Raw genomic sequence first — 24,467 nt, forward strand, 5'->3', positions numbered from 1 at the left:
TACAGAGCTCAATGTCCTCTGTAGAGCCTTCATCAGGAAAATCCAGACTATTTCATACCTGCAGAAACTAAGATTTTCTAAGGATCCACACTACAAAAGCAAACCTGGGAGTAAAATTCACTTTTGTGGTTTTTATTTGTTTATTTGTTTATTTGTTTGTTTATTTATTTTTAGGAAGTGCACTAAGGAAACTTGTTTCCTTTTCTGAAGTATTTAGTAGGCTAAATACACTTCTCATTACCCATTCTGATTTTCTGATATAGTTCATATACAATTGTTCTGCTTCCGCCTGCTCTCAATCTCCCCTCCCTTACTGCTATTCCCTATTCATAGGAAGTTATACAGGAAGAGAAGGAAAAAGCAGTAACCAGATATCTCACAACTGGGAAAGGAAAACAAAAAGAAAAACTGGTGGCATTTTTTAATTTATTTACTCATCCTAATTTTTCTCACAAGCCTCTGTTTTGCTTAGCTTTACAAAGACACTGTTGACTTCCCCTTTGTCTGTGAGACTTTTGCACATAGAGAATAGCTCCAGGGCTACTCTAATCTCCACAAGCCACTCAATTAGCATTCGACCCATTGTGAGAAGCCCGTGCATTGAATTTTCAGTCACCTGGGCCTGGCGGACATCTGTGGATGATGAATGTTTGCTTGTTCTCACGATACAGGGGTCCTGAACAAGTGGACAGCATATGTACCATAATTTCCTGGCTAAACACTGCAGTCCGTTGCTAATTATTAAAGATGCAGAAGCCTCTTTCTTTCTCTCACCCTGTCGCTCCCTCTGCCTCTCTCACTTTCTTTCTGTCTTTGTTCTGAGTAGCAGCCTCAGCAATGGAAGAACGGCAGTTTAGACTCCACAGTGTCTCGCTTGATTGAAGTGGGTTGAGTACAATATCCTTCCATTCTGTTATATTTACAAACCAGAACAGCTGAACTCTACATCAAAGAGCAGCCAAAACATTTCTTCTGTCACTTCACAGGCAGTGTGTCTCACCAATGTCTGCTTGCATAAAGTAAGCAATTAAGATTGCACTGAACTCCCCTAAAAAACTGATACACCCGCTTGGTGCTTAAGCCCCTCTTAGATCCAGTCATTTTAATCTACTCAGTTCCGGTTTTGTGTTTGTTTTGGGGGGGAGTGGAGTGTTTATTTTATTTTATTTTATTTTATTTTATTTTATTTTATTTTATTTTATTTTTTAATCTTAAACTAATTAAGTTCGATTTATTTCTGGTCACTTTTGTAATTGAATGTACCTGGGCAGAATGGGATTTTAAGAAATGCTGGATAGACGAGGGCAAAGGGATGAAAGGACTTTGACCCAGTGCATCATTTCAGTGATATCCTACTTTAAATCTTTTATTCTGTGCTCTTACAAGCCAGAAATACATACTAAAATATAAAATGAGGTAGACATTAAGGGCTCTGTTATAATCCTTGATACAATACAAACAGAAGAGCATCCTTGCCCTTCTTCCTACATGTGGCTTGCTGGCACCATGACAGCTTATGAGGTGACAATAGGGGGGTTATCAGTCACTGTCTTGGAGAAATGGGGAAAAAACAGGCAGTGGAAGAGCTGTGTGGCCAGCCATCCCACCCCACAGCTCTAGTCCTAAACCAAAAGCCAGACTGTACAGTATTAATCTGGTTGCCACACTTTACCTTCCAGCTGGGATCAGATTGCTGTGCTCACCCCTAGCTGGCTTCCACCAAGGCTGTACAAGCTCTGCTCAGTCTCATCCTGATGGTGTTGCGGTACCCATGGTGTCAACCAAGGACAGGAACAATGCTCAACTGAGAATTCCTTGGAGCACAGCTGGGGCTCACCAGCTAGCACTGATCTCTCAGTTTTTAAGTCATCTTGTTGCTTAAGCCTTTGTAGCCAATGGACCCGTGTCTTAGCATATTCCACATGTGCACCAATGTTTCAAACCCAGAAGGCTGTAAAGAGTGAATTCCACTGAACTCCTTTTAATGTGGTCTTTTGGCTGGGGTCAGTAGTAATGCACTCCGTCTAGAAAATGTTTTAAATGCTTTCCATGTTCATTGTGAAATAAAAATGTCCTCTGATTAAAAAGCCATATCAAAGCTGAAGGGGTGGGTAGCACAGCTTTCTGCAAAGAATGTTTCAATTAGATCTGAAATGGTATCAAGAAGAGAAAAGAAATGACCCATGCACAGAGATTTTCCTCTCTGCCTGATCCCTTGCTGAGCCTTATGCAGTTACATACCCCAGAGAAACTTTCTTTCTTCAGAGAGATCTGTGTTTGTGTGAGTGCACAGGGTAGGAGGGAGAGGTTATACCGCACGATAGCTGAGCCAGACACTGAGCTCCTTTGCAGTACTTACGTGATATATCTCTGCTATTTAAATGAGTTTCTAAAATTACACACCTAACTTTTCAGAGGTTGCACAGAATGTTTTACTGTTAAAACAATAACTTTCTAAAGAAAACATTTCAGTGCCATTCTTTGTATCAGCGAAAAAAATGTTAGTTGCTGGCTTTGAATCAGCAGGGTGGGTGCAGATGACTGTGGGCACAATTATGACTGCTGCTGCAAAAACACAGTGATCCATCTCTTACCTTAGAACTGACCTGCACAAACAATGCATCAATCAGAAAGCAGATCCGTCTATGTACTTACTTGTCTGGCTCTCATTGCTGTGTGGCTCTGATCATCACAGTAGTTTGAAACCTTTCCTAATCCACCTACTGTCCCTCCTCTTTTCTCATTCATTTTGACAGTGATAACTGCTTGAGTCTTTCCTGTCATCATTTGCCCTTGACTCTGTGGAAGAGTTTGGAGATCTTTCAAAGGCTTGGCCTGTTGTCAACATCAGACTATGGCAAGGAAATGGATGGTAACAATGCAGAGAAAGGTTTGTACTGTGGATCTTGCTCTACAATTAATTCATCTACTCTGCCTGAGAATTAACAATCCTGAATCTATGTAGCAGCATAAACGCTTCTGAAACTACACATGATATTGAATGGGCTTTAAAAACATCTCTAGGAGCTAACCATCAAGCAATGAATTCTGTTTGTCTGGAGATTATTACAGCTTATTAAAATATTTTCCTTTGCGGTATATCATGCAATCCCATAAGTCCATCCTTGTTTAGAATCTTTGCCACTTTTTTTTTTTTTTTTTTAGATGACATTGCAGGTTATTGCTGTTTGATGCAGTTGGAGTTGGCGTTTTAAAATATTCATTTCAGATCAGAAGTGATGTATTTGCTTGAGACGTGAGTGGTTTATAACTGCCAGCATTGACTTTAAATTTAATGACACAAAGAATGTCACGTACATGTGACACAGTCATCATTCCCTTCATTGTAATGCAACTTTGTGGCACAGACGACATCATTTGTATGCGAGTTTCCATGCAAATAATGTCATTTGAATCCTTTTAACAGAAGATAATGACACAAAATTCCAGGAGAACAGGGAACAGGCCATGAAATAAGGACTTTCAAGTGACAAATGGCAAGTTACCTTCCTTATTTACATTTCTCTAATTTTTCTCCTTTTTCTTATTGCTCGAGGCCAGTTGCACCCAAAGGAATGGTCAGGCAGGGAATAAGAGCTACAAACACCTTTATGTCCCCACTAATACATAGTCTGGATAGAGGGGCACTCCCACTGGACTGCACTCAAAGTTGCTCTGATAGTTTTATTCTATTCGAAATTTGTGTATTTTTTTTTGTTTGCTTGTTTGTTTTTTACTTTAAATCTTTTCAAAGAAATGTCAGCACCCTTACCCGATACAGCAGGCTTTACAGGCACAGCCAAAAGCCCTGCTCAAGTGGAGGAGGCAGTAAGAACCTCAACATGCGCTAGTTCTCCCCTTTTTTTCCTGTCTTCATCTCATCCTTCACAGATGAAATAAACCCAGGTTTTCTGGGGCCCTCTAACATATTGTCCACCAACTTATCCCATAATTTCTCCCACAAAGGGACAGCCTCATGCCTATCCAGCCTCATTTTGTGCAGCCATAACCCAGCTGTGATGAAATGAAAACTTGGCCCCTCCAGACAGGGCTTTCCCACTTGCCTTGGAAAGACTCTGGAAGTCCTACAGCCCTGTGTAAGTCACACATGGATAAATAACTGCAGCATCCTGAACTCCCCACCCTGGCACTCTCTGTTCCATGTTGCTATCATGCCTAGGATTGATGCATAGACAGTGCCTTTTGGATAGACTGTGTTCAGTTAGTCCTTGTTTATTGATTCAAGCGTTTCTCTTTATTTCACAGAATCACAGAATCACAGAATCGTCTAGGTTGGAAGAGACCTCCAAGATCATCTAGTCCAACCTCTGCCCTAACACTAACAAGTCCTCCACTAAACCATATCACTAAGGGCTACATCTAAACGTCTCTTAAAGACCTCCAGGGATGGCGACTCAACCACTTCCCTGGGCAGCCCATTCCAATGCCTAACAACCCTTTCAGTAAAGAAGTTCTTCCTAATATCCAACCTAAACCTCCCCTGGCGCAACTTTAGCCCATTCCCCCTCGTCCTGTCACCAGGCACATGGGAGAATAGACCAACCCCCACCTCTCTACAGCCTCCTTTAAGGTACCTATAGAGAGCGATGAGGTCTCCCCTGAGCCTCCTCTTCTCCAGGCTAAACAACCCCAGCTCCCTCAGCCGCTCCTCGTAAGACTTGTTCTCCAGACCCCTCACCAGCTTCGTTGCCCTTCTCTGGACTCTCTCGAGCACCTCCATGTCCTTCTTGTAGCGAGGGGCCCAAAACTGAACACAGTACTCAAGGTGCGGCCTCACCAGAGCCGAGTACAGGGGGACCATCACCTCCCTAGACCTGCTGGCCACACTGCTTCTTATACAAGCCAGGATGCTGTTGGCCTTCTTGGCCACCTGAGCACACTGCTGGCTCATATTCAGCTGCCTATCAACCAGTACTCCCAGGTCCTTCTCCGCCAGGCAGCTTTCCAGCCACTCATCTCCCAGCCTGTAGCGCTGCTTGGGGTTGTTGCGCCCCAGGTGCAGGACCCGGCACTTGGCCTTGTTGAACTTCATGCAGTTGACCTCAGCCCATCGGTCCAGCCTATCCAGATCTTCCTGCAGAGCCTTCTTTCCCTCGAGCAGATCGACACACGCACCTAACTCTGCAAACTTACTGAGGGTGCACTCGATCCCCTCATCCAGGTCATCGATAAAGATATTAAAGAGGACCGGCCCCAGCACTGAGCCCTGGGGGACTCCACTAGTAACCGGCCTCCAACTGGATTTGGCTCCATTCACCACAACTCTTTGGGCCCGGCCATCCAGCCAGTTTTTAACCCAACAAAGCGTACGCCAGTCCAAGCCACGAGCAGCCAGTTTCTTGAGGAGAATGTTGTGGGAAATGGTGTCAAAAGCCATACTGAAGTCAACGTAGACCACATCCACAGCCTTCCCCTCATCCACCAAGCGCGTCACTTGGTCATAGAAGGAGATCAGGTTCATCAAGCAGGACCTAAAGTCTGAGAACTGAGTGAACTGAAGTGCATCATTAACTGAATGAAAAAATAACACATAAAAGCACAGTTGTTGGTTTGTTTTTGTTTTTGTTTTGTTTTGTTGTTGTCATTTTATTTTTTTTCCCTTGTGTAACAGTTTTAAGCACGGTGGTTTGTAGCTAATACTAGTGAATGGAAACACTATTTTGGATTTTTTCTCTACCTCGCTCCTATTTTAATTTATGCACACATATCTTTCTATTCTTAGCAGTCTTTTGAGCAGAAGGCTGGTTACGTTGCCTTTCTTGCACTCTGCATCCTGAGATGGGATTTGACAGAAAAAATCAAACAGTTGCTCTATCATGCCCCACAACAATGTTTCCAGGGGTGCTTGACGTGTCAGTGCCTGCAACAGAAGATGAGGCTGTTCCTTTTTTCCAATACCTGCATGTTTAAGCACTGCTGTCCTCTAAGGAGAGCGTATGTTCTCCATAAGGAGCCATATTAGGGGCTCGACATGGCAAGTCTCAGCATCTGATTTGCATAGCTTTCTGGCACAAAAAGTAGCTTTCCCTATGGAAAGGGTGAGAGGATTACATGGAAAAGGCCATTATTCACAAAAATGAGTTTGTCTGTTATGTCATGTCTTTAACAGCTTTAGGCTTTAAAACTTCAAATATAGTAAGAAACAGCCCTCTTGAGGTAAAAGACAAGGGTCAGCACTGTGTCTTCACATGGTGAGAGAATAAATCACTTCCCTCAAAGTGGTATGGGGACATTCCCAAATTTGAAGCTATTTTGAATGTTTATGCATTGTTATTTTTGCTGATCTTTTCACATCCCCACAAGAAATGAGCCATGTCATCTGTGCTATTTGGATGGTTACTTGCATGGTGTTCACCATGTTCATGGGTGGCTGATCCTTCCTCCCACTCACATAATACCACCTGCACTTGGTCAGGGGCAGCCCACAGGGCACCCAAAACCTGCACAGCCAACATCAGAGCCACTGCCCAGGTACTTGTACCTTCCAAGGTTTTGAACATCCCTGGAAACATCATGGTGACCACGATAGGCAAGAGTTTGATTCTTTGTGATAAGTCCCATCTCAGTATGGAGATGCAAGAGAGGCAATGTAACCCTGTTGGGGAGGAGACATCTGTAACATGCTGCAATTTGGGTGCTGGAGGCTTCCTATGTTCTCACTAGATGTGCTACAGTGCTGGGCAGAAGGGGAAGAAAGTATAGCCTGATGGTGCTTGATCTTGATGCATTAAACCACCAGCTGCCTCTGAGCGCTGCAGCACATCTGCCTTGTGACATGTCCTAAATCCCGAATAACCAGTTCAGAAACCTGGCAAAATTGCCATGGACCCCTTTAATCTATTAATTTAAATTTTCTTCCTGCCAAAGAAATGTCTAGGTATAACCAGGAGCTAGGGTTGCTATCAGTATAGAGGCAACTTTAAAATATCTCACGCACAAGGCCCCACAAGCACAATCGGCTTTAAATTGGAAGCATATGAAAGGCACAGATTTCAAGGCAGAGCAGTGTAGTTCCAATTTTAGCTTGTAGCACTGGGGCAAGTGCTGTAAATTTTGAAGTCTGTGTAACCTGTGAAACACATCCATTTTTGCTGTGCAGATAACAGCACAGAGCAGCTGATATGCACCAAACTACGGTAGTGTAAGGCAAGCTGATCCTTGACCTACTAAATTCTAGGAGCTTCCCCAGCTGGTGCCTGCACCAGCCTGTATGCATAGGTTTCTCACAAAAATGTAATTAAAAGTGCCCTTTTTGAGGTCCATATGAAAAAGAGATATATGCTGCCTCTCAATCTTTTCCAGACTACAGGGTCAGACGGTGACGAGACACGCAAATAACAGTCAAATTATACAGGAAGTTGTCAAAAGGGTCCTAGCACAGGGAGAAAGGACTTTTGACCTTCCTAGGTGTCAAAGGTCTGGTTCGAGTTTCTTTATAGTAATCTGTAGCTATGGCAATGAAAACAGACCCTTTGAGTGAATCAGTTTGTGGATTTTGCTTTGAAAGTTTCTTTGACTTTCATATTTGAATTGAATTTTAATTAAAAAAAAAAAAATGCTTAAAGCTATAACCCAAGCCAGAATTTATTTACAATAGAAAAAGAACTGAGTCTGACAGCTGTAAGGGTGGGTGCAGGGAAAGGAAAAAAAAAAAAAAAAAAGGATAAAGCAAAAGTACTATGATGCCTCCCCACACCAGAATCAAACCGAAGTTTCTCTTTCCTCTGTCTCTTTCTCCCTCTTTCCCTTTGGCCAACCACTTAGGGAAGAGGTTACCTGCCTCACACTTCCATAGAGCCTAAAAATATTTTCAGAGACACTAGTAGTCTGTGAGAAAATCGGTAGGATGTGCTGACAGCGTCTTCAAAGTCAGACAGAAAAAGAGAAGGCTAAAGGCAAATTAAAATGGTTTGCAAAGAGCAAAAAAGGGTCTGTTTTTTTCCACCATAGCCACTCATCATAATCAGAGCCATCCTTACTTTTTTTGTTGTTGTAGTAACAGTTGTTGTCTTGCAGATTCATTAATGCAAGCATAGGAAAAGATTAAAAGAGTTTAGATTATGACACAACTATCGATATTGGTGCCTGACAGCAATATTATCACTTCATTGATATAAATGCTGAGCATAGGTGATTTTAAAAGTGTGACTGATTAAAGCAACATAAATAGTAGTCTTGGCACTAATGCTGTCAAGCATAAATCTGGGATCTTGACAGTATCGTGTGAACCCAACTTCTGACTGTCCTGAAACCTTCCATTTATGCATCTTTGAGAATATACCTGTCACCTCTCTTTTTTTCTCCTGTTTTTAACTGAAGACAGCGAAATTATTTTTATCAGTTTTAAATGTTGTCCCTGGGCATCCACTATATTTTATCAGCATCACCATATATTTTTTTATTAAAAAACAAACAAACAAAAAGTTGTAAGTATTCTCAGTATTAGCCAAAATAGTGCTGGAGAATGCCTGTGAGAAGGAGTTTGATGCTGAGTGGTTTGTAATCAAGGTGATATTTGTCATTAGGCCACCACATGTCCATTTTTTACTAAATATCTTTTTTTTTTTTTTCCTCTTCTGGGAAATTTCCTGCTTACTGCTACTTGAACAGGTAAACTCAATAGTGCAGATGGGCTGTGTACAATGCATCATGTCCTTGTCCCATTATTAAATGTACTGACTGCATGCAAGCCCTCTCTGCAGCACATGTTCCGGTTGATCTCAGGTTTATCAATATCATCGTGCATAAATTTCCAAGAAAGAAATTTAGGACCATGCTGTACAGAATGCATACAGGTTTAATCTCCACAGCTTTCACTCTCCTTCAGCCAAGAGAAGCTCAGATACACAGGGGGAGCTTCAATGAGAGTAGGTGGGAATGGTGGGGACAACGTGGAACACCCTGTGCTTTCCCTGTTTCACAGCTTGGACTCAGCCACTTCTTGCCAAGTGCTGGGCAAAGGAAGTGCTCAAGACCACAAGATACACTGCATAACAGCAGGGCAGGGAAATATTCAGTGTCCAGGTGGCAATAGCATCCATGCATGGAGTCCAGGACGTCTGGCCAGGCCTCCTCAGCAGGGAAGAGGAGCTTTGAGCCAGAGGTAGAGATAGGCTGCAGACAGCCTTGGGGAGAGGAAGAGATGAGTTAGCATTTACACATATGCTCTTGTGTTCTTTCACCCCAGTAGATACAGGCACAGAGACCTACAGTGTCATCCATAACATACCTGAGCTGACAGGGTAGGAGGAGAGGTTAGGAGGCTAGTTTTCTATGAGATCATCATCCAAAGCTGTCCAAAGCTATATTATAACAGGGCCTGTTCTTTATTTCCCATTGCTTTTAAGATTGGGTTATGGTCCTACTGTTTATCACATTCACCCTCCAAAGATAGGCAAACAATTGAATCAGACATCCAGATTACAACAAATACTGGAAACTGCAATATCCGTGTACCATGTGGCACAGAGGAAATGGTATTCCTAAGATCACTAGTCCTAATAAGAGGGAAAATGTTATCTTAAAGTAACATATACACACACTAGGTTCTTCACAGTGCAAACGTGCCGTCAGCTATCTAAACAAACTCAGTTTGGCTCCATGTAAAGACTTAGTAGCTATTTTCCACTTACACTTTACAATATCTTTTGTTTGAGGCTCTTCTGCCATCCCATCATTGAAAATGAAATTATGTTCCCTACACATCCTGGAATAGTAATGGTTATTCCTTTTTTGCCTATAGAGTAGTGACTTCTGACTTCCATTATATATACACTACAGCACTTGAATGATTTTAGTGGAGTGAGGGACCCAGTAGTGATGGAGACTTTGGGGCTCTAATAAGGCAAAGTGTGAATGAAAAATACTTTTCCTTTTACACCTTCTCAGCTAAACGGAATGCTACGCCTGTGTCCCAAATATGCCTTGGAAGACACCATTCCAATGTACTGAAGTAGAGAAGCATAGAAAATAGTTAAATTAAAAACAAAGAGCTTTGAAAAAACTTCTGAATCAGAACTAGGCAGAACTTCTAGAAATATTTCATCAAAGGAAAGGAAGAATAAGAGGACACTGGAACTCTCACACTCCCTTACTTGCCTTCTCCTTCCCACTCCTCCACATCCAGAATATCCTTCCATTACAGAACTCACTAGGGACACCAAAAACTCATGCATAGATTTTCTTAGTGTCTGATATGGTGCACTTATTTTAATCCAGGTCTCTTCCATTTTGATGAATAACCACTGAGTTACATGTTATTGTAGGGCAAACCTCTGAAATCGTCCTCCTACAAATTGTGCCTCAAAGGAGAGAAACTTTTTTGCCCTGTGAGTGTTTTCAAAGACAGCAGAGGAGAGAATATTGAAAAAATTCTGACCAGCTCCATGTTCAAAGTTTGAGAAGATTAAAAATAAAAATAAAAATAAAAATAAAATAAAAATAAAATAATAATAATAATAATAAAAGAAACACCATTCACACCCAAAAATCAAAGGATAACCACTGCAAATCATGGAGTATCTGGAAAAAAAAATCAACCAAACAAACAAAACCAAAAACAACAGCAACAAAAACACTCAATGACTGAACCTTTAGATTACTGGTTTTAAAATCTAGATCTGTGAGTTTTAAAATAATTTTACCTCACTCTCTGTTTTGTTAAAGCAATCGCTTAACAGGAAAAAGAGGAAAGCTAAAATATAACACATGACAAGAATCTGACTATAATGTTTTGACTCAATGAATTAATTTCTGCTTTTATTTAGACATCATTCCTGACTTTCCTATTTCCAATGCAAACAAGATATGGCCTGATGCTTTTCAGACTTTAGCAGAAGCTATCTCAATCAAAGCATGTAAATTGCATCATGATAGCTTTGGACCAAGAGGATTCTCAGAACTCTTATGTTTCTCTCTCTTCTATTTTTTCCACATCTCCAGATTTTAGAAACATGTTAAAATGTAGCATCCTATGGTTTTAACAACTGGTAGTAGCAATGTGTTTATACATATTTGTATGGAAATTCACTATAGTTGTATTTTTTCTTCCTGGTTCCTCTGAGTAATGTGGTCCCAACTTGTTTGCCATTGCAAGATGTTTTCTGTCTTTGGAGGGCTGGAAAGATGGCATTTGTTTTAGACAAGGAAGGAAGTTAGTGAGAGAAAGCAAAAGCAAATGCTGCTTTTTTTTTTTTTTCTCCTTTTTTCTTTTTCCCCCCCCTTTTTTTTTTTTTTTTTTCCATGCACAGTGGATAATTGCACTTTTGGCAAGCAACATGTGATGGGACAGACCTTATTTAAAATGCCCCAAACAGCCTTCCACTAAGCAAAGAGTAATCGGGCTTAAAGGAAATATTTTTGCTCCTTGTGCCAAAATAGAGATCTGATCTTATTTAACTAATCAGAGGTACTAAACAGTGCTTGGCCTAGTGGATTTGTCTACTTCTGCTTTACAGAGAGAGACCTGTCAAGCGCAACCTAGGCTGTTCCACTGAAAGAATCATCCTTTGAAAGGATGGTTAAATTTAAACATGCAGTGATTAAGGGAGACAGAGAGCCTAATTCCCCAAAGTACTAATTTTGCAGCTTGAGGAGTAGAGGTGGTGTTGTATGTAGTTCCTGTGAAGTAGATGGAAATCCTTTTACTTTCAAACTTAGATATGAACTTAGCATTAGAAATGCCTGCCTGTCTGTTAACCTTTTTTATTAAGAAAATAAAATTATTTTCTTTTTATTATTTATTAATTTGCATTAAGCAAGAGTGTGTACAACTTGCAAGTTCCCAACTGCCTGATTTCAGCAAAATAAACAAGTAGGACATTATTTTTTTTTTAAAAAAAAAGTCTCAGTTGAGTGTTTTCACTTGAATCCTAAGAAAATCATGCAGGGCATCTTGCAGTACTCTTGGTCTGATTGATTCTATGAACACACAGAAGGATTTCCTTTAAAAGACGTGTCATGTTAAAACCAGACAGGTAGACAGACAACGAAACTGAGGGGACAAATAGTTTTAAATAACTGTTAATAGAAGGGTGAAAACTGATAGCAAAATTTTCAGTGTAGATCTGATTCTGCACCAGTGCTTTCAGTGGGAGCAACCTTAGGTGCTTTGGGACAAATCTAAATCCCACTGATGTCAGATGAAAACTTTAACTTTGGTGGGCAAAGGATCAGCTAAGTTTCATTAACTTTTGCACAATGTGCGTCTATCTATCTGTTCAGGCCTCCAAGGTCAGTGTCTTTCTTTTTCTCTGCATCTACCAGTTAATAGTACTCTCATTATGTAGTATCTAAGCATATTTTCACCATCTTCTTCCAGTGTAGTTCAGATATTTTTTTTTCATTTTGTTCTCTTTCCTCATGATTTTTTTTTTTCTACTTTCCTATTAACTGTGAGAACTGTACTTCCTAAGAATCCTACAGGAGGCTGTTGGTAATATCTCATCACAGTAACTTAGTAAGAACCGCTAATATGCCAGCCAAGCCATCAGGTATGTCTGACCTTCCCCACTTAGCAGGAATGCACTTTTTATCAGTTCTCATTGTTTCAGTCAGGAGTTTAAAACTGTGGTGATGAAAATGAATGTCTTTTTTGAGGAAAGGCAGTAAAAGAGTTATTAAAATGATACGTGCCAGGAAAAGGGAAAAGATTATAGTTAACAATCAGCAGATTAATGTTAATGTTTGCAGTACCTGGAACTGGAGAAGTATACTTCAGTTCTCCATACCAGTTTAGATTCTACTCTCTTCTTTCTAAGGCCTTGCTTAAAAAGTTAAGGTAAATCACTAAAAGCTTAAGTAAGAACACATTAGTTTGATTTATAAGAAACCTGTATGAATGCTTTTATTCAGAATTAGGATGTGTTTGCGTCAGTTTCATGCTTTATCAAGGTATCCATGCTACCGTACACAAAGGCCCTTGTACAACCTTCTAGCTATCTAGATAGTCTTGAAGAATCAGGAAATATCTGAGGGTTAACTCTTAGAGTTGCCAAGTTGTGTACAGGTCTTGACTAATTAAATTAGTTGTTACTATTACAATATTTTAGTGTTGTTAAATGTACAGATTTAAACCACAGAACAGTTAATCTTCCCAGAGTTCACTTTGCTCATGCTAAAACTGGTCTCTCACTCCTTCTGTTGGTGTAGATTATGGAAAAAAAAAAAAAAAAAAAAAAAAAAGGTTGATACTTATTTTATTGTCTGGAAGAAAATCTTTTTCTTGCAGTGATAACCTTTCTAGTTATTTAAACTTTCTTTTCTGTGAAGGAGGTATGCACTGCCAAATCCCTTCTGCTGTCTCTCTCTCTGTTCTGCCTCCTTCTCCTTCCAATTCTCTTCCTCTATCCTACACCATTTCTTTCCTGCCTGCTTACATTTCCAGGTAAAAGTATATTTGCCTAAACACCATAACACATACATAAGAGTTGGGTTTTACATTACCTCCTATTTGAGTCTGATTTATTTTATTTTATTTTATTTTATTTTTTAATACTTCCAGAATGTTTTACCAAAATGTCTGACCTCTGTTTACTAGGAACAATAATTAATCATTCCAGCTGCTGGACAGTGCGATCAGGTTCAAGGACCACACACTAAATGCAGACACAAGTAATGGGTTTGATGTGTCTGGAAGTGACATGAGGCAGATGAGGGGTGATTTTAGCCGGTTCCGTGCCTAAGGGACCCCCATTTAAATTGCCACTCGTATTTTTCACTCACACATTAAGCGTATATCAGACTTTGTCAGGTATCTTTGTCCAGTGTCTGGCCAAATGGACAAAAAATGATCTTCCATATCATTCTCCTTGGTTTTCTTTGTTCAGACCTTCTTAGAAGAAATCCTTTCAAATACACAGAGCAGACAGGTGAAGAGGAACTTCCTGGTGACCTCTCATACCCAATCTCACATCACGCTACATTTCTTGTGCTCCCAAGCAGGCTTGTTTGTTAAGGTGCTGTTAGTGCAGCCAGTTACTTCATATGTTAAGGTACTGTCAGTGCAGCAAGTTACTTCATAACATTCCAGTACTGATATTCCTGTGCTCATACCCAGAGATCTCTCCCTGAGTTCTCTCACACCCTTCCAGCCTGACTGGCTTGCTTTCAAAGGCCCTCACCACAGCTGAGCACATGTAGACTTGTGTGTGTCCTTCTATGGAAGCTGTCCTCCTAGGAGCAGCTTGGAGAGGGCAACAACAGCAGGAAACCACTGTATCTCCCATCTGACCACATACCATGGTAGATGGAGTAGGAAGGACAGCAGGGGAAGCTCTTTGTATCAGACAGCTGAGCAGAGGACATGCATAGTGCCAGGCACAGGGATCATGTCCAGGGGATCAGTGACCCCATTGATTTCTATAAATCATTTCCAATCCTGTCCCCACAAGAGCCCAAAAGATGTACATTACTGCAGCTGCATGCTTGTGGCAAAGTCACCAGCACTCAAAAAAATGTCCTTTGTCACCCAGGAATTACCCACAGTGGGAAGAAGGGGGCTCACCAGCACCTTGTTATGTGCCCTCAGGAACTTTTAGCTGGAGGAGAACTACAGAACTGGGATTTCTTCCCTGAGCGAGGTGTGAGCAAGAGGATTAACCATTTTACCTTGAACCTTCCATGAATAATTCAGACACTTCACATTTAATATTCATCCACAGAACCTCAGTTGTCACTCACCAAGGGTCATTACTTCCTACCCACATCCAATTTTACTTGTTCCTGAATCTTTCCCTCACATCTTTATTAAATGGTCACCACAAGTGGGAGAGATGAGTATTGCCTCTTCTGCCAGCTCAGTCCCCAAAGTGGAGATTACTGTGTGAAGTCACAAGAAGTGTGATTTGTGTGTGCATTCATTCTCCTGCCATGAGAGGATACAAAATATATTTTCAGAAACCCCGCATTAAATGTGGCAGTGAATGCTTACGAACCATGTGTCTTTGTGTTACCTCACTCTTATGGTTCTCTTGAAAGGGACTTCTTGAAAACTAGCTCAACAGGGAGAACTGGATCAGTCCTTTGGGTCTGCAGGCTGATCTTTCTAGTTTAGCAGGTGGCTGTCTGGTTAATATCACCAAGACAATTGTTCCCAGAAAACCAGGCCAGAATTCCTAATGTTACAAGTGAAGGTTTGCACTAGAACACTTTATATAGACATTAGACTTTTTTCATTAAGAAATCTGATGAAGGTATATCAAAATGACAAAATGCCCGTGCTTCCAAACCTGCAAAGCTACTCGACTTTGCTGACTCTGTAACAGTGAGACTCTCTCTTACCTAGTGAAAGCATCCTCAGGAACACAGACAGTGGTGCAAGTTAGAGCAGCCATCATGCTAGTAGGAGCACAGTCTAATTTTGCAAAAGCTTAAGAAAGAAGCCTGTTCAGGGTGAGGCAGTACTCTTCCTGCAGACTGCAAAATGACTGCTAAAATCAAAGAATTTTAACCAGGTGTTTCCTAATTATCCACAAAACTATATCTTTCAACATTAACTTAACTCCTTAATTCCCTGATTTGAGCTGAACCTTTGCACTTGCTTGGAAGTTAAATGGTAGGGCAATGATAACTTCTAGTGGTTTCTTCACTGCCAAAGAGCACAGCAAGATCACAAAATCTTCTTCCTTCATCTGGTAATTTTTTCAGACTGTAAATATGCCTGGAATTCCACTCAGATTTTCCTGTCCCAGTTTCCTTCAACGCCAACAAGCTGTTGGCCACTTCACTTGTAGTCACATCAGCCAATGAAAAGAAGCCTTGGAAGCAAAAAAAACATCACTGAATGCTCCCACAATGCATTTTTTTTTAATATAAAATATCCCATATCATTATCATGTGATAATGAGAGCAAGACTGACAGTCACTGAACTTTCAAACCACTGTCAGACCAGATTGCAGGTATGGGTTGGTCTAGAAGTTCATTTTTCTCTTTCCATGGCCTCACCTACACACATAATTATGTTGCCACTCCTCTCTTATGAACATATAATTTCCAGATCTTTTATTGTGTGCTTTTTACTATTTGTTTTGTAAACCATTCGAAACATAAGTAATATCTTTATGCAAATAAATAAATAAATTGTTGATGTGCAAGTGACACGAGACTGAAGAAGACTAGTGAGACTGGAAAGATGAAACCCTGATGTTACTCCCTAACAACTCCGAATGAGAGTGACCTTATGAGGTATCATAGAAGCTTTTCTTACTAGTTTTTCTTTTTGCTAGTATTAAACACATTTCATTTACTAATAAATACTTCTTCCCAAATTAATGAAGTTGATGCAGCAATTCATATGTTATTTTCATCTGAAATTAATAATCCTGAATTGATCCAAGGTAAGGAGAAGTAAACTGTAGAATTCCTGGGACTAGTTGTGAGCTTCAGCCACTAGACCACTCTTGCACATGAGACAGACCATGAAAAAACAAAGATGTATATTGAGGATCCCATCACAGCATTGATCTAGCCACTTAAAAATAAATGTGAGATACTTTCAATCACAATGGCCTTTATTGTATGTTAAGAAAGTAGCACATCTTAAACACCTCCTTAACAATATTCACCGGAGATCCCAATGTATCTCTTCAGTGACCATTTACAACAGACACCCACAAGTGGATTCACTGAATTGTTCATACCAAAATGAGTGTGAGTGAAATACGATGAAAAGAGAGAGATAACCTTGCTGAACAAGACAATAGCTGGCTCAAGTGACAAATATAATCAAAGAAAATTCATCTTTTACTGCTACATGAATTTTTACCCCAAACACTATCCCAGACAAACTGGGAATCCTCACTGACAGTTCATTGTGGCATTTAAAAGAGAGTAGACAAATTGATGAATAGAAAAGTTTACCCGGAACTTGTTTACAGCTGCAAGATATCATAACAATGCAGAAGGTTGAAAGCAGGACAGGATTTGCCTCCTTTGCCTGCAGTGAGCAACCTCCTCTGAAAATACCACAAGGACTGGTGATTTTGCAGCCTTACTGTTCTCTCACTTCCGCTCCAGCTAGAAATAGAAAGTGCAGGAGTTCACAAAAAAAAAAAAGAAAAAAAAAAGTCTGGATCTGCTTCCAAAATATGAGCAAAAATTTACACTGAGTTGGTCCTTGCAATGTCTGGACTTTCAAATTCATTGAGATGTATTTGAGCGGAATATAGTGAGAAGGGAGATCTTACTTAGCTGAAGCCTGTTCTCAGAAACAGCTAGCTGTGTAAAGGAAACCCTGTAGTAAAGGTTAAGTGTACACTGTATATTATCTTCTTTCTTTCTTTCCTTTATTTTTTATTTTTTTTAATAAAAAGAAGAAAAAAAAATGTTGTGAAAGTTTAAAAGTATGACCTCCAGAACCAGACATGCTGAGACTGGGCAATATTGAAGCCAGAAACAGAAGGGGTTGGATAAAAGGCTTTGTGATATGAATCTCTGTCTCTCCTGCCCTCAGCAGAAAGGCTTAAATATCTCCTTCTTGGACAAACAGATCAATACAAGCTTTTTAACATCTTCAATGAGAGCTCATTAATGCTCTCATGGTGTCCTCTTTTGTGCCCTGATGACCTGGTGGGAGCCAGGGAAACTGAACTGCAGCTTGGTAATTATCACAGGAATAACACTTCATATCATCTCCTAGTGAAATGTGAATTGTTTTCCTAATTATTCGGGACAGCAGCGAGTGAAAGTGCAAACTAATTGAAAAGACATTATGATTTATTTGAGTATGTGAGATTGGACCTATTAGTTTGGGTTAAATGTTAACCAATAGAATATTTGCTATCTCTTTGAAGAGCTGAGTGCCAGTAAAGCACAAGAACAGAAAACTCCATTTCCAACAGTCACTTTCTTCATTAAGTGTAGTTTATGGATTTTCTTTTGCCATTGGAAGCTTCTGAATGTTTCTTCCTTATAATGCTGGTGTTCAGGCTGTGTTCAGGTTCTTGAAATCTTTGAGAATCTGAGTGATAGGGGTGGGATGTAAGGTGATGACTTTTCTTAAGACAAATCATGACAGAAGTGAGAGTATTAAATGATCAATATACTGAATAACTGAATAAATAACACTTGTTCAACAGTATGGGTGGAATTTTATAAGGAAGCTGTCCTCTTCTTTGTACAAACTATATTGTGCACGCCTTTTCACATCAGTTTTAGTCTATGCTGTGTTTCTACACCAATCTAAGAATTAAGATCTTCAGTAAAGAAGGGATGAAGAGAAGTTTTCAGTTTAAAATATTATTTCTCAAATTAAAGAAAGTACAGCACACACACAAAAAAGGACGAATTAATGGAATAGAAAAGTCTAATATATACTCTGAGCTTACTTGCTACATAGCTTACATGCTACTCTAACATTCAAACTGACCAGTTTGATTGAACTCTTTAGTGGCTGGGGAAGAAAAGAGATATTCGGACATTTTAATGAAGTTAGATCTTCTCTAAACACTGAAAATTAGAAAAATCAAACCCTCTGCTTATGTCTGATTTTTAGTCCTGGAAAATTGGAACACTCAGAATCAATCACTGTTTTTGAAAATTGAAGCCATGTGGTTGAAAATAGGTATTTAATTTATATAAGATCTTTGCTCTTTCAAGCACCTGTCTCAAGAATCTTATTATTGACGATGTAGTTTACTGTAGTGCCAAGCTACTACTACGACTGTGTATTAGCCTGGAAATAACACTGTATGCATGGAACTGGGAAAATTCTTTTTATCTTCATAAATAGTGTGTAATTTTCGGGGTGACCCATCTACCCATCTGTTAGCCTAGGCATGTAATAGCTAATCATGATACAGTGCAGATACCAGAACCCACAATTTTTAATTAAAAAAAAAAAAAAAAGGAACAACAACAACAAAAAAAGCTGCTCTGATCTATTTTAGTCCCACTTTATAATCCTGTTTTTAGTGCAAGAATTTAATTATACATATTTTCATCATTTCTTATATTCTGACATATTAATTAAGGATGCTCTAATTCAATTCCTGTGGCACTATTGGCCTATCCTGTAAAAACATTTTCCTGTTTTTGTATAAATACAAAAATGAAGAGGAAGGTAAAGGCAGCACCTCAGTTTGCTGCCTACACGCTGCTGTTCCCTGTCATTGAAATAGCAGGCTAATTATTTTATAAAGTGATAGATTCCCCCATCTGTACAGTGCTTGGTGGCACTAACACTTAATAAAATATACATGGGAAAACAGCAGTCTCCTGAAGGTTCCTGGGCTGAAATGTGTGTCTATCTCTGACGGAAAAGCTATGAAAACAAGGTGAAGTGCCTCACACTTACTATGACTACACATGGTCTCTGTCAGCATTATATACTCTTTGAAAATTTTGTAAGTAGTAAGTAAGGTTTATGGACTCTTATGTCTTCTAGGGTCCTCCTTAAGGCTCTTAGCAATGAGAAGGCATTACCTCAAGGCTAAAGGATATGGCTAAACAACTTGGTTTCTATTGTTTTTGTCACAATGGATTTAATCAAACAAGGAGCCCATAGTATGTCAGGTTCAGTATGCACAGGTGAAGGTTAGCAGTAACTAACACAATCATATGATGATAAAGAGTGCACAAACTGCAGTCAAACAAATAACAAAGGCAAAGCTACCATCCATAGCTAGTAGGCCTTCAGAAGCAAGGTGCCTAACATTGAATCCAACCATCTGAGATGGCAGCTGAGGTGGGGAGGTTACCACAGAAGATGTGACAACTGGACGTGCCACAGTCAAGAGCTGAGCCTAGACTTAGCTGTGGAGCTGGCAGTGTGCACTCCTTAGCACTGCCTGACTTCAATACTCGGCCTCCGTGTGCACCGTTTCTCTGGTTCAGGTTACTTTGTGTTGAGGAGGCAGGGAAGGGAGAAGAGTGCTGCTTTCCTATTTTGTCAGTTATCCACCAGTATTTCTGTTGCGGCTTGTGTCAAGCTAAATGCATGCTGGGTCCATGTCCAAACACCTCAAAATGCACAGGGGAGTTTCAGAGCATCACTGACTAATGAGGGCTATAGGACAGAGTGGAAATTAAAAACAAAAATACTCTGACAAGCACTGAAGGGTACAACAAGGCTCACACGAACACTGACACATGCTCACAAGGGAGAGAGCAGAATAGCCTTGGATTCTTCAGCACTGGCAGGTGAATTAATGTCTGTAGAATTTGCTCAGACTATCATTAACGTATACCTGATAAATATGGCAGTGGGATCTCAAGGTCTCCACTATAATCCTGCCTTCTCCTTTTAATTCAAAAGAAAGTGTTGTACCTTAAAGCGATGCAGACATGCAACAATCATTTAGCCATCCCCTGTTCCTGTTGAAGGGACATGAGCTGGTTGTGAATCATTCCCTCAAGAAATCTTGACTATTTTTGAATTTCTTAATATATTTTGATTTAAAGCCTAAATTAGACTTAAGCCAGTGATAGTGTGTCTTGAACCACTTTTGAAAATAAATGAGATATGCTGATGCCGAAATGTTGGTAAAAGGGGATTAAGAAGACTAGGCTGCTTTCCACCCCAGTGGCTTTGCGTTACTATTATGAGGGAGGGATGGATTAATATCAGATTTCTGATATCTGGTTCCTCAGTGATACTGCTTAATTATCCAGATAAGTGATCAGAGTCAAAGCATGAGTGGCAGCACAAATATAAAGAACGTCATCGTATATTTTTTTCCCTAAAAAATGTGTATATTAGTTTTAGTATCATAACAATACATTTTTAAAGTGCTCATTAAAGCTTAAATTTTAAGTAGTTTTTAGATACTCAGTTTTGGTTAGTCATCCTTTAAAAAGAAAAGTAGCAATTCATTTATTCATTAACAGGCACAGCCAAGTGGCTCACACTGAAAGACTTCCATTAACACTGGCCTGCTTGTCCCTGTATTAAGCAATTTCTCACACCCATTCCCCCTCAGCAGATTATTCCATATTCCTTCTTTTCACTCTCAAGACCCTGTTGCAGAGACCTCACCCTTGTTGAAGGGGGTGGGCCTTCAAGCTTCCCTTGGCTCACATCAGAGGCTGAAAACATCTGGTCTCCCCGCTCAAGCTGTGGAAGGGAGGGCCATGAATTCCCAGGTTGCTTCTAAGCCCTGATCTTCTTTATAGCTCTGGTCTGTGTTGGCTGGTAATTTTATACAGTAACACACTGGATATGTACATGCATGTCTATGCATTTGTGTGACTACCTCTTGACTTTCAACGTAGACAAGTACTTGGATTGATCAGGATCTTAACATGAGAGACAGATTTGGCACTTAGAACTGGTTCAAATAGAATCACTTCTGTGTTTTTTGTTTTTTTTCTAAAGTCCTTTGTTCAAGAATCTCAGATTGGTATCAGACATGATACAAAGAGGAAAAGATGATTTTAGCAAAAGCTTCCCACCGGAAATCTTTTGTGATCTATACTCAGCCTTCCTAACTTGTCATCAGGGCAGGATTTCCAAATATTCTGAAACTGAAAGGCAGACTGGAGATTTCTGGGAGATAATTATTTTCTCGGTACCCTAAGGGCACAGAGGATAAAAGAGTCTTCCTGGTGTTGTTCCTCTATTCCCTAAGGAATCAGAAAAGAGAACAAGATGTCCACACTCACCATGCTTAAAAGACAAAAAGAAAACAACAACAACAAAACAAACAAACAAAATCCTACAGACATTTTGTCCAAAAAAGGAAACACTTAAGGACATAATAGGAATCCAAATCTGAATACAACCTAAACAAGAACTAGAGTTCCAGTTGCTCCCCTGACTGCAAGAACTTCTTCAGCCATATATATATTTTAGATCTCATTTGTTCCAAGTAAAATTACTATGTCTTTACTATACATTGTAGAACCAGCCAGAATACAGCTAAATTTCATACCAGAGAACAAATGTTTACATTTCCTTTTCTGGTGTTCTGCATTTCAGTCACTCATTCAAACTACTGCAACTTCCTCATAGCCCTTTCCTCCAGCTTACCAAGAAGCAGGAGAAATCAAGATGTGATTCAAATTCCCATTTGCATTCTACCATTGCAAGCAAATAGCAAAGCAAACAGCACCAACGGAAACAACTGAGTCAGAAAACCAACTGCCTCATCTTTCTGCTTTCTTCTAAGTAGGGTGCTAAAACCTAAGACGGCTTGTAGATACAAAAGGGAATTGAAACCTGTGGACTTGAAAACTCCATACATTATGATAGCAGTCTAGACCTCACCCAAACAGTTTCTCACTTCATTCTGTAGGTGGGGAGACTATTTGATGATGACTCAGAATCAGGAAAGACTCATCATACCGGTTCAAGTCTGAGTCTGCGGTGGGAGGAGGATTATTGCTATGGGTCTAGCACCTTCATTTCTGCAACTGAGACAAACTAGAGGCTATAGAAAACATCTTTTAATGTGCTCAGCGTTTTGCATGGATTTAATGGTAACAGGCCAAAGACAAGGTGTACTCACTAAAGAATAAGTTCCATGTTTGTTGGACAGGCCAGAATGTCAGTATGCCAAACTAACACAAAAAGAAAAATAAAAACAGAAATGTGTGTGTCAGTAATTCTTGACAATAGGGATATATCAATATGTAAATATGGGATATTTTAGATAATAGGAATCCTTTAGTATGTCTTGTTTGTTTTTCTTTCTTTGGATTTTTCTTCGTTCCATCTTAACAATGCTGAGTTCTTGTCAGAACAGAGTCCTCATCAAATAGGCCTGGTCAGTTGATGAAAAAGCCAAACAAAAGTCCTTTAAACTGGCACTCACCTGAGCTAATAACATCCTAGCACGGTGTTAAAGACCATTCTACAGTGGAAGGTGACATCTTTTGAAGAGGACATGATTATTGCTTGGACATCCTTTACCATTTTATCCTACTGTGTTGTCTAGTGGGACTGTTCATATGTTATAACTTAATTGCAGCTGCTATTCTCAGTGCCTACCTATATAAGATTTTCACCTCCACTTCAACATGCTGTACGTTTTTTCCCTGTAGATAAAGCAATATTATTTTGTATCAAGATATCTGAACTTCGGAGCTGGGAAATTAGTATGTAAACTGAGAAAGGTCTCTGTCCAATCCTGTCTATGGATCAGCTCTGTTCCCTTCCTGGATCTTATATGATTTAACCTTGTGAGTAAAGTATTGAATCTTTCCTAGATTTTCACAGATGCTGCAAAGTTTGATGTAGCTGACCATGACACTAAAGTGGTCACATTGCACATTCTTCATTCTCAGCAGCTGAAGAGCTTGTGATCCCTTGTGTACACCTCCTCAGTTTCAACATAAACACAAGACCATATGGCTTTACCACAGTCCTGAGTCATTAGCTAATGCCACCGCTTAAGAAAATACAATAATAAATATTGTAATCAGAATGAATAATCAGAAAAGTAGAGAAAAAGTGTGCAACAAGAATTCATGTACTTTTCTACGCATAAACTGGCACTGTCCGTTACCTGAGACAGATAGTAAACTAGGCAAATCTTACTCAGTACTGAAAAAACAAACAAACAACAAAAAAACCCACCACTCTCATATAACTTACCTTGTAGATAGTGCCTTGGGATCTGCTGGTCAGCTCCCATTTGACCATCCACACTTTCTTAGACTATTTTAACCTGAAAAGGTGTTTCACCTAAGACCATGGCAGACTCACTACAGGGTCTTCACTGCCTGTCCTTGTTGCTTTGGAAGCCCGTAAGCTGACTAGAAGGAGCCAACAAGTCTAGTGTGTGTCCAGTGGGGGAGCTCAAGTGGCACCTCCCAGCTGCATGCTCTAGTCAATCTATAGAAGGAAGTGAGGTCCACTTCTGGGATTATAGAACACAGGATATAGTAAGAATGTTAAGGCAACTTGATTACCAGAAACTGTCAGGCAGGAATAGTATGCATTTCTGTATCACCCAATCATCCTGCATTTCATCTCATTTACTATGCTGCAATGGCAAGACAGTTCCTGGACCTGATCAAGTTTATCTCAGTTCTAGACATACCCAGAGAGAGAAATGAACATTTGCTGTCTGAAGAATAAGTCAATTAACTCTTAGACCCCACTTCACATAAATAAGAACAAGTAGAAAATGCATAAAATTTTGAACAGCAATATTTTTAATTCTTTGGAGTGAGCAGATATAAAGGGAAAAAAATGTGTCAAGCTTATTGTTTTGTCTGCTAATAGGAAACATGAATGTCCAACTGTTTCCTGGTGAGCATATTAAATATCTGTAAGCACTTTGGCCCTACTTTACTAACAACACATAAGTTGACATTGATGTGCATGTATACCAATATATTCAATACACATATACAAACCCAACACTAATAATATGACAAGCATAAAACATAAACTAGGGGTCATACTCTTAATGGCAGAGTCTCACCACAGATGTACTCTCCCAGTTTCAGCAACCTGTGAAACAAAAGTTTAAATAAAATATTTCTTCCTGAGTAGACTAGTTAC

General features: G+C 39.8%; 1 long non-coding RNA gene across 2 annotated transcripts in view; it reads right to left on the reverse strand.

The window, feature by feature from the left end:
• LOC121071412 overlaps positions 1 to 24,135 on the reverse strand; it is a 52,719-nt gene extending 28,584 nt beyond the window's left edge. For both annotated transcript variants that reach the window (XR_005820577.1, XR_005820576.1), the window contains exon 1: positions 23,553 to 24,135. This is a non-coding gene — a long non-coding RNA (uncharacterized LOC121071412). The remainder of the gene's footprint in view (positions 1 to 23,552) is intronic.
• Between the last annotated feature and the right edge of the window lie 332 nt (positions 24,136 to 24,467).

The sequence above is a fragment of the Cygnus olor genome, chromosome 5 (assembly GCF_009769625.2).
Source record: "Cygnus olor isolate bCygOlo1 chromosome 5, bCygOlo1.pri.v2, whole genome shotgun sequence".
Lineage (NCBI taxonomy): Eukaryota > Metazoa > Chordata > Aves > Anseriformes > Anatidae > Cygnus > Cygnus olor.